This window comes from Propithecus coquereli, unplaced genomic scaffold, assembly GCF_000956105.1.
Source record: "Propithecus coquereli isolate 6110/MARCELLA unplaced genomic scaffold, Pcoq_1.0 Scaffold56, whole genome shotgun sequence".
In the NCBI taxonomy this organism is placed as follows: domain Eukaryota; kingdom Metazoa; phylum Chordata; class Mammalia; order Primates; family Indriidae; genus Propithecus; species Propithecus coquereli.
The window spans coordinates 4,103,915-4,118,356 of NW_012151507.1; positions in this window are offsets into that span (position 1 = coordinate 4,103,915).

Sequence of the window (14,442 nt, forward strand, 5' to 3'; positions counted from 1 at the left end):
AGCTGAGGTGTAGGGGTAAACCTAAAATGTAACCAACAAACCTAACTGTGCAACAAATGAATAACCAAACCACACTGAAAGGTTGGAAAAGAAAACAACTAGCCTAAGTAACTTTAGAAAACAGGATTTGACTATACACTGTAAGACTAAGTACAAAAAGAATGTAGCACACATGTTTTGCTCTAGTTAATAAACTTGTTTTGCACAGGAGTTTGTGTTAGCAGTTCTGAAACTACTTTATGTGTTTTTTTGGGACTGAACAAATACAAAAATATGTTGTGGATGATGAGAGCCAGATTTTTCCATTAGAGAAAAGAGTTACAAATAAGGAAAGAAGAAGCTGAGTGTTGGATTAGAATTAGAGATATCAGTATGAACTCACGGCCTTTAACAGGTTATAAGTAATAGATTTATTACATTAGATTAAATTAGGTAGATATACAGATATGTGCATGTATATACATGTATGTGCATACATTTCCCAGCTCTCTCTGCTGAGAAGAATTAGACTGGAAGCAGTGACACTTAGTAGAATGAACATAACAAGCACCAAGATCTTGTTTTCTAAATAACACTGTCTAATAAAAGGAACAGGGCTCCTTGGAGAAATGGGTGATTCCAGGGCTGGGTCAGGGAAAGACCAGGAAGAGCCCGGAATATTCTGTGGTGCCAGGAAGTAAGGCAGTACTCAGCAAACGATGGAGGTATGTTGGAAAAATACAGGAGCCAATTCGAAGGAACTCCCAATGGCTAAATTTGGACAATTTGAACAGAAAGAGAGAAAGAAAGAAGAGAGAGAGAATGAAGGAAAGAGAAAGAAAGGAGGGAGGGAGGCATGGAGGGAGAAAAAGAGGCACAGAGGACTGAGGAAAAGAGAAAGGAAGGAAGAAAAAGAGGGAGGGAGGGGGAGAGAGAAAGAGAGGGGAGAGAAGAGAGGAAAGAAGAAGGAAGGGAGCAGGATGGGAGGGGAGAGGAGAGGAGAGGAAGGGAGGGAAGACATGTAGAAAGAATCAAGGCTGTAGAAAATCACCATTTGTAAAATATCACAGTAATAATTGTTGCAGGCAAGAATCGTCATGGATATTAAAATTAATGGACAAAAGTATGACAAGAAATGGGATATTTTCATTTTCTCAAAGTATCTTCCCCCAAGGGACTTATTCATTATGAGCAGAAAAATAGCAACCTAACAGTTTACAAACTTGCAAGTCACCACATTAACAATGGCATCAAAGTTACCGTCACCAGTAATGAGACATGCCAGCATCATTTCTCTCCTGATACGATGTAACAAGAAAGGAGCAATAACCCTGCTGTGGTATCCCTGCCAAAAATGAGTACTACGAATTAATCACGGGAGAGCATCAGACAAACCACATTGAGGGACTCACTGAAAGTTTCAAGGTCATGAAAGACAAAGCAATTTTGAGGATGAAATTAGATGAGACCAGGTAGACATGAAAAAAAAAAGATCCTGGACTAAAAAAAGAACATTGGTGTGTTAAGCAGTGAAATGTGAATAAAATACGTCTGTAGATTAGCTTAATAGCATTGTAACAATTTGTTTGTTTTGATAATTGTACTATAGTTACATAAGATGTAACATTTGAAAAAGCTCTGTAAAGGGTAGACTAGAAGAAACACTGTACCATTTTGCAAGTTTTTTGTGAGTCTTAAATTATTCTAAAATTAAGTAAATATGAAAAATGAAAACATAATACTAATTTTTAAAAATCCAAGCAGGATTTTAAGAATACAGAAAAATGGGCAGTGAGGCCTTAGTTTCAGATGGAGAAAATTAGAACTTCACCAATAGTCCAAACTTCAGACAATCATTCATTAATCAGTACTATATCCGAACAAGAAAATATAAACTTTTAGAAAGTCACTCTGAGGTAGAGCAGTTTTTTCTACTGCTTCTTCTTTTTCTTTACATAGCTTTACATCCTTCAGAGCTCAGCCGTCGTTCTGGAATGTGCTATGTTGCCTTTAATTCTTGTGATAGTTCAGCACTCTTGTCTCTTCCTGTCTTCATTGGCCAAAGTTTGAGCTTCTTTCCTTGATTATTGATGCCTGCAATTACAGCTCCATTTCTTTGACCTAATACTACTATTTATAGACTCTTTTTTTTAAAGTAAATATCCTTAGATATGATCAGACATTGTGCCTTAATGGTAATGTGCATCTCATTGCAAAGGAATTTATTGAATAATAATGTTTTTACAAAGTGAATGGTAGAAAGAGCCTTAAGGTGTTGTGCGCTGAAATGGAGGATGGAGGTAACAAAAAATAAGGACAGAGAAAGATCCAGGGCACTTGGGGAGAATATTTTTTTTCTAAAATAGTGGTTCCCAAACTGTTTTCCAATAGAGTATTGGGCAGAAGTGTTCAGCTCCTAAAAGCTCCTAAAATAGTGGCTCTGTTTTCATACTTCACTGGAGGGAAAAAATAGAGTGAATAGAATGTCTTCCTTTTTAATTTGCCTTAGCTTTTGGTCTCTTAAAAAAATAGAAAACATTTGTAAACAGTCAAACTGACACTTTGCTTTTTTGTGGATAGTGTGCTTGTGTCTATGATTTCACAATGTTTACATATCACAGAGTCATATTTTCTGCTAGTAAAAATGCTCATGTGTGTTTGATGGAAAGAGATAGATCAGTGTTCCATGGTGCTTTCATTACACAGAGTGTTATGACTTCTGGTTATTTCCCTGAACAAGTTTGAGAATCACTGCTCTACTAGAGAATCTAACAGCTGGCTGTGAGTTTGCATCACTTACCTCCTCCACTATCAAAGAAGTGTGGCTAAGCCTTTAGCCAAGAATATTGCAAACTAACTGCAAAGCCAGAGACAACTCAGTGCTGTATTATACTAATGAGGTCTTGTACCCAGGGTTTTTCGGTTCGCAGTACGCTTGATTCAGCTAAAGCTTGAACCAAAGCTTTGTGTGAATACCATCAGTCACTTTCCTGATTTACAGTTATATAATTCAAAGAGCAGCCTTTGTCTTTTCCCAGTTCTGCCATACCACTCCTTTTCCATTTGGAAAGTTGTTAATATTTCTGAAAAGGTCTTTAAGTTTGAATTTATCACTGTGAGTTGAGTAAAGTCCTCATTTTTTGTTGTTGCCTTTGATGATTTAGAGGCTTACTGTCCTGTGTAGACACTCTACATAATTGAAGCTGCTATAAAAAAGTTTTCAAAAATACAAATAAAAATTTTTAACCTTAACTGGTGTTGTGCTTGACACATTCTTGCTATGCTACCAAAGTTTGAGGCTAGACTTTTGGAATGGCCCAACTTTGAAACATGTGCATGGAGCAAAGTACAAGGAGGCTGGGATTTTGTAGTCTAAGGGCTGTAAGGTAAGTGGGGTGCACAATCAGAGAATCAGGGGAAGACACTCCCACTGTGGCCTTGGTGTGCCCTGTGTGCACTAGAAAACAGCCCATGGTCCTCAGGACCTGGTTGGATATGGCACCTGGTCTCAGCTCATGGAGAGGCAAGGTGGTGGAGTATAAATAGAAAACAGACTGGACATCAGAAGGCCAAAGTTCTGGCCCCAGTCTTATGCAACTAACTGTGGAACTTTCCACAAATTGTGAAATCGCTCTGGACCTCATTTTCTTTAATTGTACAATAAAAAATTTGAGCTAGATGACTCCTAAAATTCTAGATACTGTCTTGTGATTTTGACTGGATGCCTATCACTTCTTATATAAACCTAATTTCATGAGAATTAAAAATAGAATGCATTGCCTATTATGTTGTAGTTAAAATGTTTAAAAAGAAGAGAAAACAAATTTTTTCTCATGGGAAATTCTCATACACTGTTCAAAAATATGCCAAAAAGGAAAGTAGAAATGGGCTATAAAACAGTGAAACTTTTCCTATACATTATTTATATGTTTTAAAGAAATACACTGTGGAGAAAGACAACTTTAAAGTGCTATTTCTGTGTCTAAACATTTCTAATCTCTAGGTAATATTAGGTGGCCTGCAGTTGCACCTCCCTACAGGTACTTTTCCTCTGACGTTAAAGAGGTGCCTAAAGCCCTCACTATACATTATCTATTTATTTGTGCAGAGCCATTGACTTCAAAGACTTTGGTCAAATACCCACAACTTACTTTCTCATATGAATGGTATGAGGATACATTGAAATGTAATTTAAAAAAAAAATGTAAAATGCAAAACCAGATACCGTATGATCCTCTCAATAGACACAGAAAAAACATTTGACAAAATTCAGGACCCTTTTATGATAAGAATTTTTAAGAAAATAGGCATAAATAGAATATTCATCAATATTATAAAAGCCATATACAACAAACCCACATCCAACATCATACTAAATGAGGAAAAACTGAAAGCATTCCCATTAAGAATTGAAACCAGACAAGGTTGCCTACTAGTCCTAGCCAGAGCAATCAGACAAGAGAAGGAAATCAATGGTATCCAAATGGGGGCAGAAGAGGTCAAACTATAGCTCTTTGCTGATGATATGATCTTATATCTAGAAAATCCCCAAAATTCCACCAATATACTCCTGGAATTGATAAATAAATTCAGCAGTCTCAGGCTACAAAATCAATGTACACAAATCAATAGCATTCCTATACACTAACAACCATCAAGCTGAGAATCAAATCAAAGACTCAATAACATTCACAACAGCAATAAAGAAAATAAAATAGCTAGGAATATATTTAACCAAGAAGGCAAAAGACCTCTATAGGGAGAACTACAAAACACTGAAGAAGGAAATGACAGAGGATGTAAACAAATGGAAAAATATATCATGCTCATAAATCAGCAGAATCAACATTGTTAAAATGTCTATACTACCCAAAGTAATTTACAGATTCAATGCAATCCCCATTAAAGTACCAATGTCATTTTTTACAGATCTAGAAAAAATAATTCTACATTTTGTGTGGATCCAGAAAAGACCCTGAATAGCCAATGCAACTTTAAGCAAAAAGAACAAATCGGGAGGCATCTCTTTACCAGACTTCAAGCTATACTACAAGGCTATAATAACCACAACAGTGTGGTACTGGTACAAGAACAGAGACCTACATCAGTGGATCAGAACGTAGAACCCAGATGTAAAATCATCTGATATTGTCATCTGATCTTTGGCAAAGTAGACAAAAATATACACTGGGGAAGAGAATCCCTATTCAATAAATGGTGCCAGGAAAATTGGATAGCCACACGTGGAAGACTGAAACAGGATTTATATCTCTTGAACAAAAATTAATTCATAATCAAACAGACTTAAACCTAAGACATGAAACTATAAGAATTTTAGAAGAAGAGGTTGGAAAAATTCTTACAGACATTGGCCTAGGCAAAGAATTTATGAAGAAGATCCCAAGGGCAATCACAGCAACAACAAAAATAAATAAATGGGACCTAATTAAATTAAAAAGTTTCTGCACAGCCAAAGAAATAATCAGTAGAGCAAATAGACAACCTACAGAATGGGAGAAAATAATCACATGCCATACATCTGATAAAGGGCTAATAATGAGAATCTACAAAGAACTCAAGAGAATCAGCAAGAAAACATCAAACAACCCCATTAGAAAGTAGGCAAAAGACATGAACAGAAGCTTTTCAAAAGTAGACAGACTAATGGCCAATAAGCATATGAAAAAATGTTCAATGTCTCTAATCATCAGGGAAAAGCAAATCAAAACCACAATGAGGTATCACCTAACCCCAATGAGAATGGCTTTTATCAAAAAGTCCCAAACCAATAGATTCTGGCATGGATGCAGAGAAAAAGGAACATTTATATATTTTTGATGGGACTGCAAACAAGTACAACCTCTATGGGAAGTAGTATGGGGATACCTCAAAGAACTAAAGGTAGACCTACCATTTGATCCAGCAATTCCACTGCTGGGTATTTACCCAAAGGAAAAAAAAGATATTATATAAAAAAGATACTTGCACTTGAATGGTTATTGCAGCACAATTTACAATTGGAAAGATGTGGAAACAATCCAAGTGCTCATCAATACATGAGTGGATCAATAAAATGTGGTATATGTATACCATAGAGTATTACTCAGCAATGAAAAATTGTGAACTAATACCTTTTGCAAGAACCTGGATGAAACTGGAGACCACCCTTTTAAGCAAAGTATCACAAGAATGGAAAAACAAAATCCATATGTACTCACTACTTAATTGAAACTTACAGATCAACACTCATGCGCACATATAGTAGTAAAATTCAATGGAAATCAAGCAGGTGGGAGGGGGAGGAGAGAATGGGTAAATTCATGCCTAACGGGTACAATGCACACTATCTGGGTGGTGGACACACTTATAACTTTGATTGAAACTGTACAAAAGCAATTCATGTAACCAAAACGTTTGTACCCCTGTAATATTCTGAAATTTAAAAAAACAAAAATTCAATGCTATCTCATGTCCATCACCAAAAGAATTAATAAACAGATTATAGTTTATCTATACAATGAAATACCCAGCACTAAAAAGGAACAAACTACCACAACAACATGAAATAACCTGAATGAATCTTTAAAACGTACTGAGCAAAAGAAGACAGACTCAGCATAGTATATACTGCAACACTTCATTTATAAGAAACTCTAGAAAAGATGAATCTAATATTTGTAACAAGAAATCAGCATAATGGTTGCCTGAGATGGGGTGGGCTTGGAACAGCTAGTAAGGAACATGAGGGAATTCTCTGGGGTGATGGAAATGTTCTGTATCTTGTTAGTAGTGTTGGTTACACAGGTGTATACAGTTATAAAAACTCACTGAGCGGTACATTTCAGATCTGTGAATTTCACCATATATGAATTACAACTTAATAAAATTATTCATATTTTTAGAAAATGCTGTCTCAAAAGTCTGTGGTATTCTACTGGTGGGAATATAAGTTGGAACAAATGTTTGGGAAAACAATTTTACAGTAAGTATTTAAAACCTTGAAATACTCATACTTTTAACTCAGTAACTCCAATTAAAAATTATTCTAAGATAAGAATAAATATTGGGGGACATATTTTTCTATAATTATTGTTACAATAGTAGTGCATTTTCCCTCACACTTTATTATAAAATTTTAAACATATGGAAAAGTGGACAGCATTTTATATTGAATACATTCATACCCATATCTTTGATTCTGCCATTAACAGTTTACTTTTTTACTTACATATATCTAATCATCTATCCATTCTTCAGTCCATGGAATTTAAAAATCAATTTGTGAAAAGTTGACATTTTTACAATGTTGAGTTCTACAATTGAGGACTGGAAGAAAATGCATCAAAACATGAACAGATTTTTTTTTCTTTCTGTAATGGAATTCCATGAGTTTATAAATCATACCATGAGTGACCAAAATATTTTCTTAAATGCGTTCCTAGAAATAGAGCTGAAATTACCTAGAAACAAATCTAAACAGTAACTATCTCTGTGTTGCTATATAAGGGAATGAGGAAGATACCTTCTGCTTTCAGATATCATCTCTAATCTGCCCTGGTTCCTAAATGTTCTCCCATTAGTTAGTCATTCTTTTGAGTTAATTCAGTGATTCTCAAGTTAAAAACATGACTACTTCTAGGAGAAAGAACACATAGAGCCTCTATTGCTGTTTACACACGTATACATTCAAATGGACAGCTACTAAGGGTACAAAGGGAGTTGTACAGGCAAGCTTTCGATTGAGAGGACACAGGCAGGAAGGCTGTCTAATGATGGTGATTCAGAGTCGGGTACTGGGAAATAGGCTTGACCCTAGCATTCAAGGGTAGAGAAAAAGGGCATCAAAATGCGTAAAAGTTCTGAGGACATTATTGTGTGGAGCTGGCACTGTATTCTGGAAGGGCCATCTGCAAAGATGAAAGCATGATACCTATACTTGTAGCAAAGGAGTTGTGGATTGTCAAATAAAGCTCTTATTTTCTTTGTCATTATTAAAAATTCTGGGCTTACCTGGATGCTGAATTATGGTTTGTGTTAGACATTTGGAAGTGCCCAGAGGTTGCAATCTACCTAGCTACTTCCTGGTCTGTATGTTGTGCCATTTTGATTCTCTGTGGGGACTTGGAATGGGCATCCTCTAGAGATTCATAGGAGCTTTCTGCCAATCCTATTAACCACAGCTCTGACTTATTTAGCTTGTTTCCAAAATTGTAGGCACTTTTGTTCCAAAATTAATATTTTTGAATATTCAATACATCCCTGAGGAAGAGCAAAGGGCCTCCCCACCTTTGTTTCTCTGCAAAACAAGTCATGATAAAGTCTTTGCTGATGAAACTCTTGGCTTCCTCTTGTCCAGCTTGGCTTTGTCCCTGTGGCTTTCCCTCTTGGAAATCTCAAAATAGTCACAGAGGCTTGCCTCTAAGCTGGAGTTGACCTGGCCTGTCTGGCTTTCTTCCAAAAGGGATTTTCATGAAAATATTAATTTATATTTTTCTCTTCAGAGACCTTTTAAAAATTAGAACCCATGCAAATCTGTGTCCTTCCCTCTTTACTACTTTTTCAAAACTCTAAAGTCTTTTTTCTTTCTTACATCATCAAGGATATGTGCTTCTTGGGGCCTAATAAGTGTTTCTTAGAGGAATCTGTGGAAGAGAGAAATACGGTGATCATGAGGGCAGGAAGCAATGATAGGAAAATACTTGAATTCCTGAAAAGAACTGTCCCTCTGTTCAGTAATCGATTCCCTCCTGGATTCAGTGGGAACTTAGTTACACTTTACTTTTCACACATACAAAAAATGTGCTGCTGTTGACAAAGGCTGGAATGTAATAAAGAGTCAGTCCTACGATCAGTACCTTCATAGTTCTGCCACATGGTACCTCATTCCCAAGTCCCCTATCACAGCACGGTTCCCTGGCTGTGCTTACTATAAGGGCTGACTACCTTCTACTGCAATTATCTGGTTTGTTTGGCTGCATTTCCTGTTAGACTGTGAGCTGCTTGAAAGCCAGAACTGTGCCTCATTCACCTGTCTGTTCCCAGTCACCACCACAATTCCTGTCATATGGAAGTGCTCAACACATTTTGAAGGAATGAGAGAATTAGCTCTATAGTCAAAAAGCCAAAGACATGGCCCTTCTTCAAGGCTTACTAGCTAAGTGTTAGAGAGTGTTAGCCTTTCTGAATCTCCTTCTCATCTGAAAAATGGAAATAATATTAATACATGCCTTCAGGAGTTATTTGAAGGTTCAATGAAACAACTATATGTGAAAATAACATGTTACCTATAATGAGCTCTGTGAATGTTGGTTGTCGTTGTACAGGTACAAAGCAAGGGGGCTGGTGACTGTCCTTTCTTCCTGTTCAACTGTCATCTTAGAAAGGTTAGGGCTCAAGAAAGACAGGATGTTCTAGGGCTCACCCTAGCATGTACCAGCCTGAGCAAGAGCAAGACCCTGTCTCTATTAAAAATAGAAAAATTAGCTGGTTGTCATGGCTTGTGCCTGTAGTCCCAGCTGCTCAGGAGGCTGAGGCAGGAGGATCACTTGAGCCCAGGAATTTGAAGTTTCAGTGAGCTATGAGGATGGCACTGCACTCTACCAGGGTGAAAGAGCAAGACTCTGTCTCAAAAAAAAACAATGCATTGCCAAAGGCCAAAGTTGTAGGATGCTTAAATCCCAATAACATTTCAAGGTACAAACAACTGCCTCTTTCAAGGAGAACCATAACAGATTAGCAGCATGAATTTGCCTTTAACTTAACAGGAAAACTTCATGCAATACTTCAAAAGGAAAATATATATTATTCAATTGCTTTGGATGAATCAACTGATACTACTGACTCGGCGCGGATGTTATACTTCATTCAGGTCATAACAGAAGATTTTCTTTGCTATGAAGAGTTACTCGCTTTGGCCACTCTTGCGAACAGAACACAGGGAATAGATATCGTCAACAATTCTCAAAATAAATGTCATGAAGTCAGACTGAATTGGTAAATGTAGTGAGTGTATGTAAAGATGGTGCACCTTCCATGACAGGAAAACATGAAGGTTTTACTGCACGGATAAAAAAGTATTAACAGATCCAGATGCTCTCATTTCTTTTTATTGTATCTTACATCAGGAAAATCTCTGTGCTAAAGCCACTATTTAAGTGACACTTTGCAACAAGTTATAAGTATTATTAACTATAATATCATTCATGCAAAAGCAACACAGTATCATCAGTTTCATAACATGCTAAAGCTGAACGATGACGTATTCATTGTGAATTTACCTTGTCATTCTAAAGTGCATTGGCCATCACAAGGACAGGTGTTAGCCAAAATTTCATCTCTGCAAGAACAGATAGTTAAATTTTATGAAGAACAGAATCAGCCATGTGAATTATTGACAGAAGATTTCTATAAGAATGCAGGATTTCTGTGTGAAATCATTTTAAATCAAAAGGACTTGAATATTTCTTTACAAGGTAAAACTAATGCTATATATTTTATGTGGCAAAAAATCCAAGCATTTTGAAAACAGCTATCTTTTCTCAAAACACTTCTTCTTCAAGAGGAAATTTTGGATGAACATTTTCCCCAGTTAGCAAAGGTCATTGATGAGCAGGCTGATATATGTCAATCATTTGAAGAATAGACAGCTGTTATAGACCTATTAATTGGAAAATACAATAAAATCTTCACCAACTTTGAGAATCATGACATCACACTCAAATTAGCATTTCAGCCTCACCTCGCTGATATCACCAAAGCAACTATAGAACTACAGATTGAATTGATTGAGCTCTCAGTAGATGACATTTTAAAGTCATTGTTTGATGCTAAGAAAGACCCAATTGAAATAGTAGAATATTCATACCTTTGGCAACATGCATGAAAAATGCTTTCGTGGTTTTCAACCACTTATTGCTGCAAATCTGCATTCTCCTACCTAACCCAAATCAAGACACCCTTAATGTCACAAATGACTGACACCATCTAGAGGATCAACTGAAACTGCAGACCTCCATGTTGCAACCAACCATTCAAATGCTTTTCAACAAAAAGCAGACACAACAAAGTCATTGAAAGGTTAGTTAACTTTAAAACTAACAAATAGTTTTCATTTTTGAAATTATTAAGTATGTAGCAGTTAGATTTTTACAAAATAATGTACATTTTTAAGTATATCCAATTGATGTTTCTTCAATGCAGCCTTATTTGATTACAGCTAAATTAAGTCACCTTCCACCATGAAAAGGTTTCCCACCTCTGGTTTAGGGGGACAATGTCCCAGAGAAATCGGCAGTGTACAAACTCATTTTAAGAAGGGATGAGACAATGTTGAAAATGATGCCTGCAGCGGCAGACAACCTACATCAACTTGCAAGAAACAAATTAATCTCGTTCATGTTCTAACTGAAGAGGACCAACAATTAACAGCAAAAACAATAGCCAACACCACAGACATCTCGACTGGTTTGACTTACACAATTCTGACTGAAAAATTAAAGTTGAGCAAACTTTCCACTCAATAGTTGCCAAAACCTTAGCCCCCAGATCAGCTGCAGACAAGGGCAGAGCTTCCAGTGGAAATTTTAAACAAGTGGGATCAAGATCCTGAAGCATTTCTTGGAAGAACTGCAACAGGAGATGAAACATGGCTCTGCCACCATGATTCTGAAGACAAAGCACAATCAAAGCAATGGCTACCAAGGGGCGGACATGGTTCAGGCAAAGCAAAAGCAGACTGGCCAAGAGCAAAGATCATGGCAACAGGTTTTTGGGATGCTCAAGGCATTTTGCTTGTTGACTTTCTAGAGGGCCAAAGAATGGTAATATCTGCTTATTATGAGAGTGTTTTGAGAAAGTTAGTCCAAGCTTTAGCAGAAAAATGCCTGGGAAAGCTTCGTGAGTGCGTCCTCTCCAGCACGACAATGCTCTGCTCATTCCTCTCATCAAACAGGGGTAATTTTGTGAGAGTTTCTATGGGAAATCATTTAGGCATCCACCTTACAATCCTGATTTGTCTCCTTCTGGCTTCTTTTTGTTTCCTAATCTTAAAAAATGTTTAAAGACCATCCATTTTTCTCCAGTTAATAAGGTAACAAAGTCTGCATTGACATGGTTAAATTCTCAGGACACTTAGTTCTTTAGGGATGGACTCAATGGTTGGTATCATCACTTACAAAAGTGTCTTGAACGTGATGGAGCTTACGTTGAAAAATAAAGTTTATGATTCTAATTTTTATCTTTTAATTCCGTTTTCCATGAATCTTTTGAAGATTCATGGAATCTCATATACTACAGACTTTTTTCTTTATAATATGAGGATATTTATAAATTTGAGATTAAATGAGAATGTCACAGGAGAATTTAACCTTTATGCCAATTTCCTGATATAACCTAAATTGAAAAGCACTATTCTGGATAAAATCCCCAGTGATATTCAGCTTTCTACCTGAGCATAAGTGTTTGGGGAAGGCAAATGAACATACATGTGTGCACATTCATCAATACGGTGATGCTGTTTTTCGATGTTGTGCTTTTATCTGGCCTCTGAAAGATATCACTGTGCTCTATAATCCACATATAGGAAGAATCCTTCACCAATGATTTAAAAAATGACTGGTGTTACGAAAATTGCAGCAAAGGGGAATTAAGTGGTTGAGTAATACTTCACACAGGAAAAAAAATCTACCATAGTAATAGACATGCTAAAGAATGACCTATGTCTAAATATCCATATTTCTATTTAACTTACATTCTGTCTCATGTGGCTTTCACTAGCTAAATAGACAAAAGTTCATTTATAATAGTTCCAACTCCACAGAAGTCTCTTTGCTGGGAACTATGAGGAATACAAAATTAACCAAATATAGATACTCTTCCCAAGGAGCTAGCAGCTGATTAGGGGCATCAGGTCGACACATGAATAATTGCAACACAAGAGAGAAAATATTCAGTTCCCTAAGAGAGCATCAAAGAAAGCATCATGTGTGTTCAGAGATGAGAGAGATCTTTCCATTAGGAAAGTTCAGGGGGCACTTTGTGAGACGTTTCAATTGGGTCTAGATGGGTGAAAAGGAGCCTCAGGATGGAAGGGGAAAAGCAGCTGGTTTCATTCATTTGGAATGTAGAATAGGGAGATTTTGGAAGCACTGGGAAATGGGGGTTAAAATACCAAGTTTAGGCCATGTCGTGACCTCGAAAGGCTGGCCAAGGAGCTCGAACTTTACTCTTTAAGTTACAAGAAACCATTAAAAATATTTCAGCCAAAGGATTACATTATTATTGTTAGGCATCAGAAAGATAGTTGCCAGGAGAGAGAAAAACAGGAGAAATAGGAAGCAGAAGTCAAGTTAGGAGACTGTTGCTATGAACTACAGAGACGTAATGAGGGAATGGACTAGGACAGTAACTGAAGGTTTGGAGACGGTAGGATGAGTGCTTGAGAGATTTAGGAGGTCCACCTGTTAGACGCTGGCCGCTCACTGGCTACGCAGGCTGAGAAGGAGGAGGAGAAGTTAAGGAGGCCTGGGAAGATGGAAGAACATACGCTGGGAACAGAGGATAGTTGCAGAGATTCAGAGATTTGAGTGTGAGATTGTGGGAACACCCACATAGAAGTGACCAGAAAACAGTTCGGAATGTACTACTGATGTTCTGGAAGGAGGGTAGGACTGGCAATAGATTTGTTAATTATTGGAGTGGATGTTATAATTGAAGACACAAAATCGAACAGAATTGTCAAGGGAGCTATCAGAGAGAGGAGACAGAAAGTATAGACCTATATTTAAGGAGAAGGAGGAGGAAGAGCAACCTAAGAGAGAGAAAGAAGAGTAACACAGAGGTGAAAAGGAGAACAGAAAAGCAAGGAATCACAAGAAGAGAAAGAAGAGAATTTTCAGAAGGGTGTAATAATAATAAACAGCAGCACAGTTTGGTTCAAAACCATGAAGATTTATTCCAGTCACAACCAGATAACCTAACGGCTTTCGTAGGAGAGTTTTCTTTGGACTGAAACAACAGGGAAGACTGCAATAAATTTAATCCAGCAAGATTACTGCATGCCAGCTGCTTTCATGTGATTTTTCTTTTTTTAGTATTTTACTATGGAAATATTCAGATATACAAAAAAGTTGAACGTGTTTTATAGTAACCACCCATACACTCACCATAAAAATTCTACCATTAACATTTTACTATATTTGTTCTATAACAAATCTATTTATGTACTCATCCCCCAATCTACCTTACTTTTGCATGCAATTCTAGGTAAATTATAGCCACCATTATGCTCCCCCTAAATATACCAGCATGCACATCATTAGTTCAATATTTATATACAGTTTTCCTTTGTGATAGAATTTACATACAATGAAATAAATGAATCTTAATTGGAAATTTGCTAATTTTTGACAAATACATGTAACTGTGTAACCCAAATACCTTTCAAGGTATGAAATATTATCATTA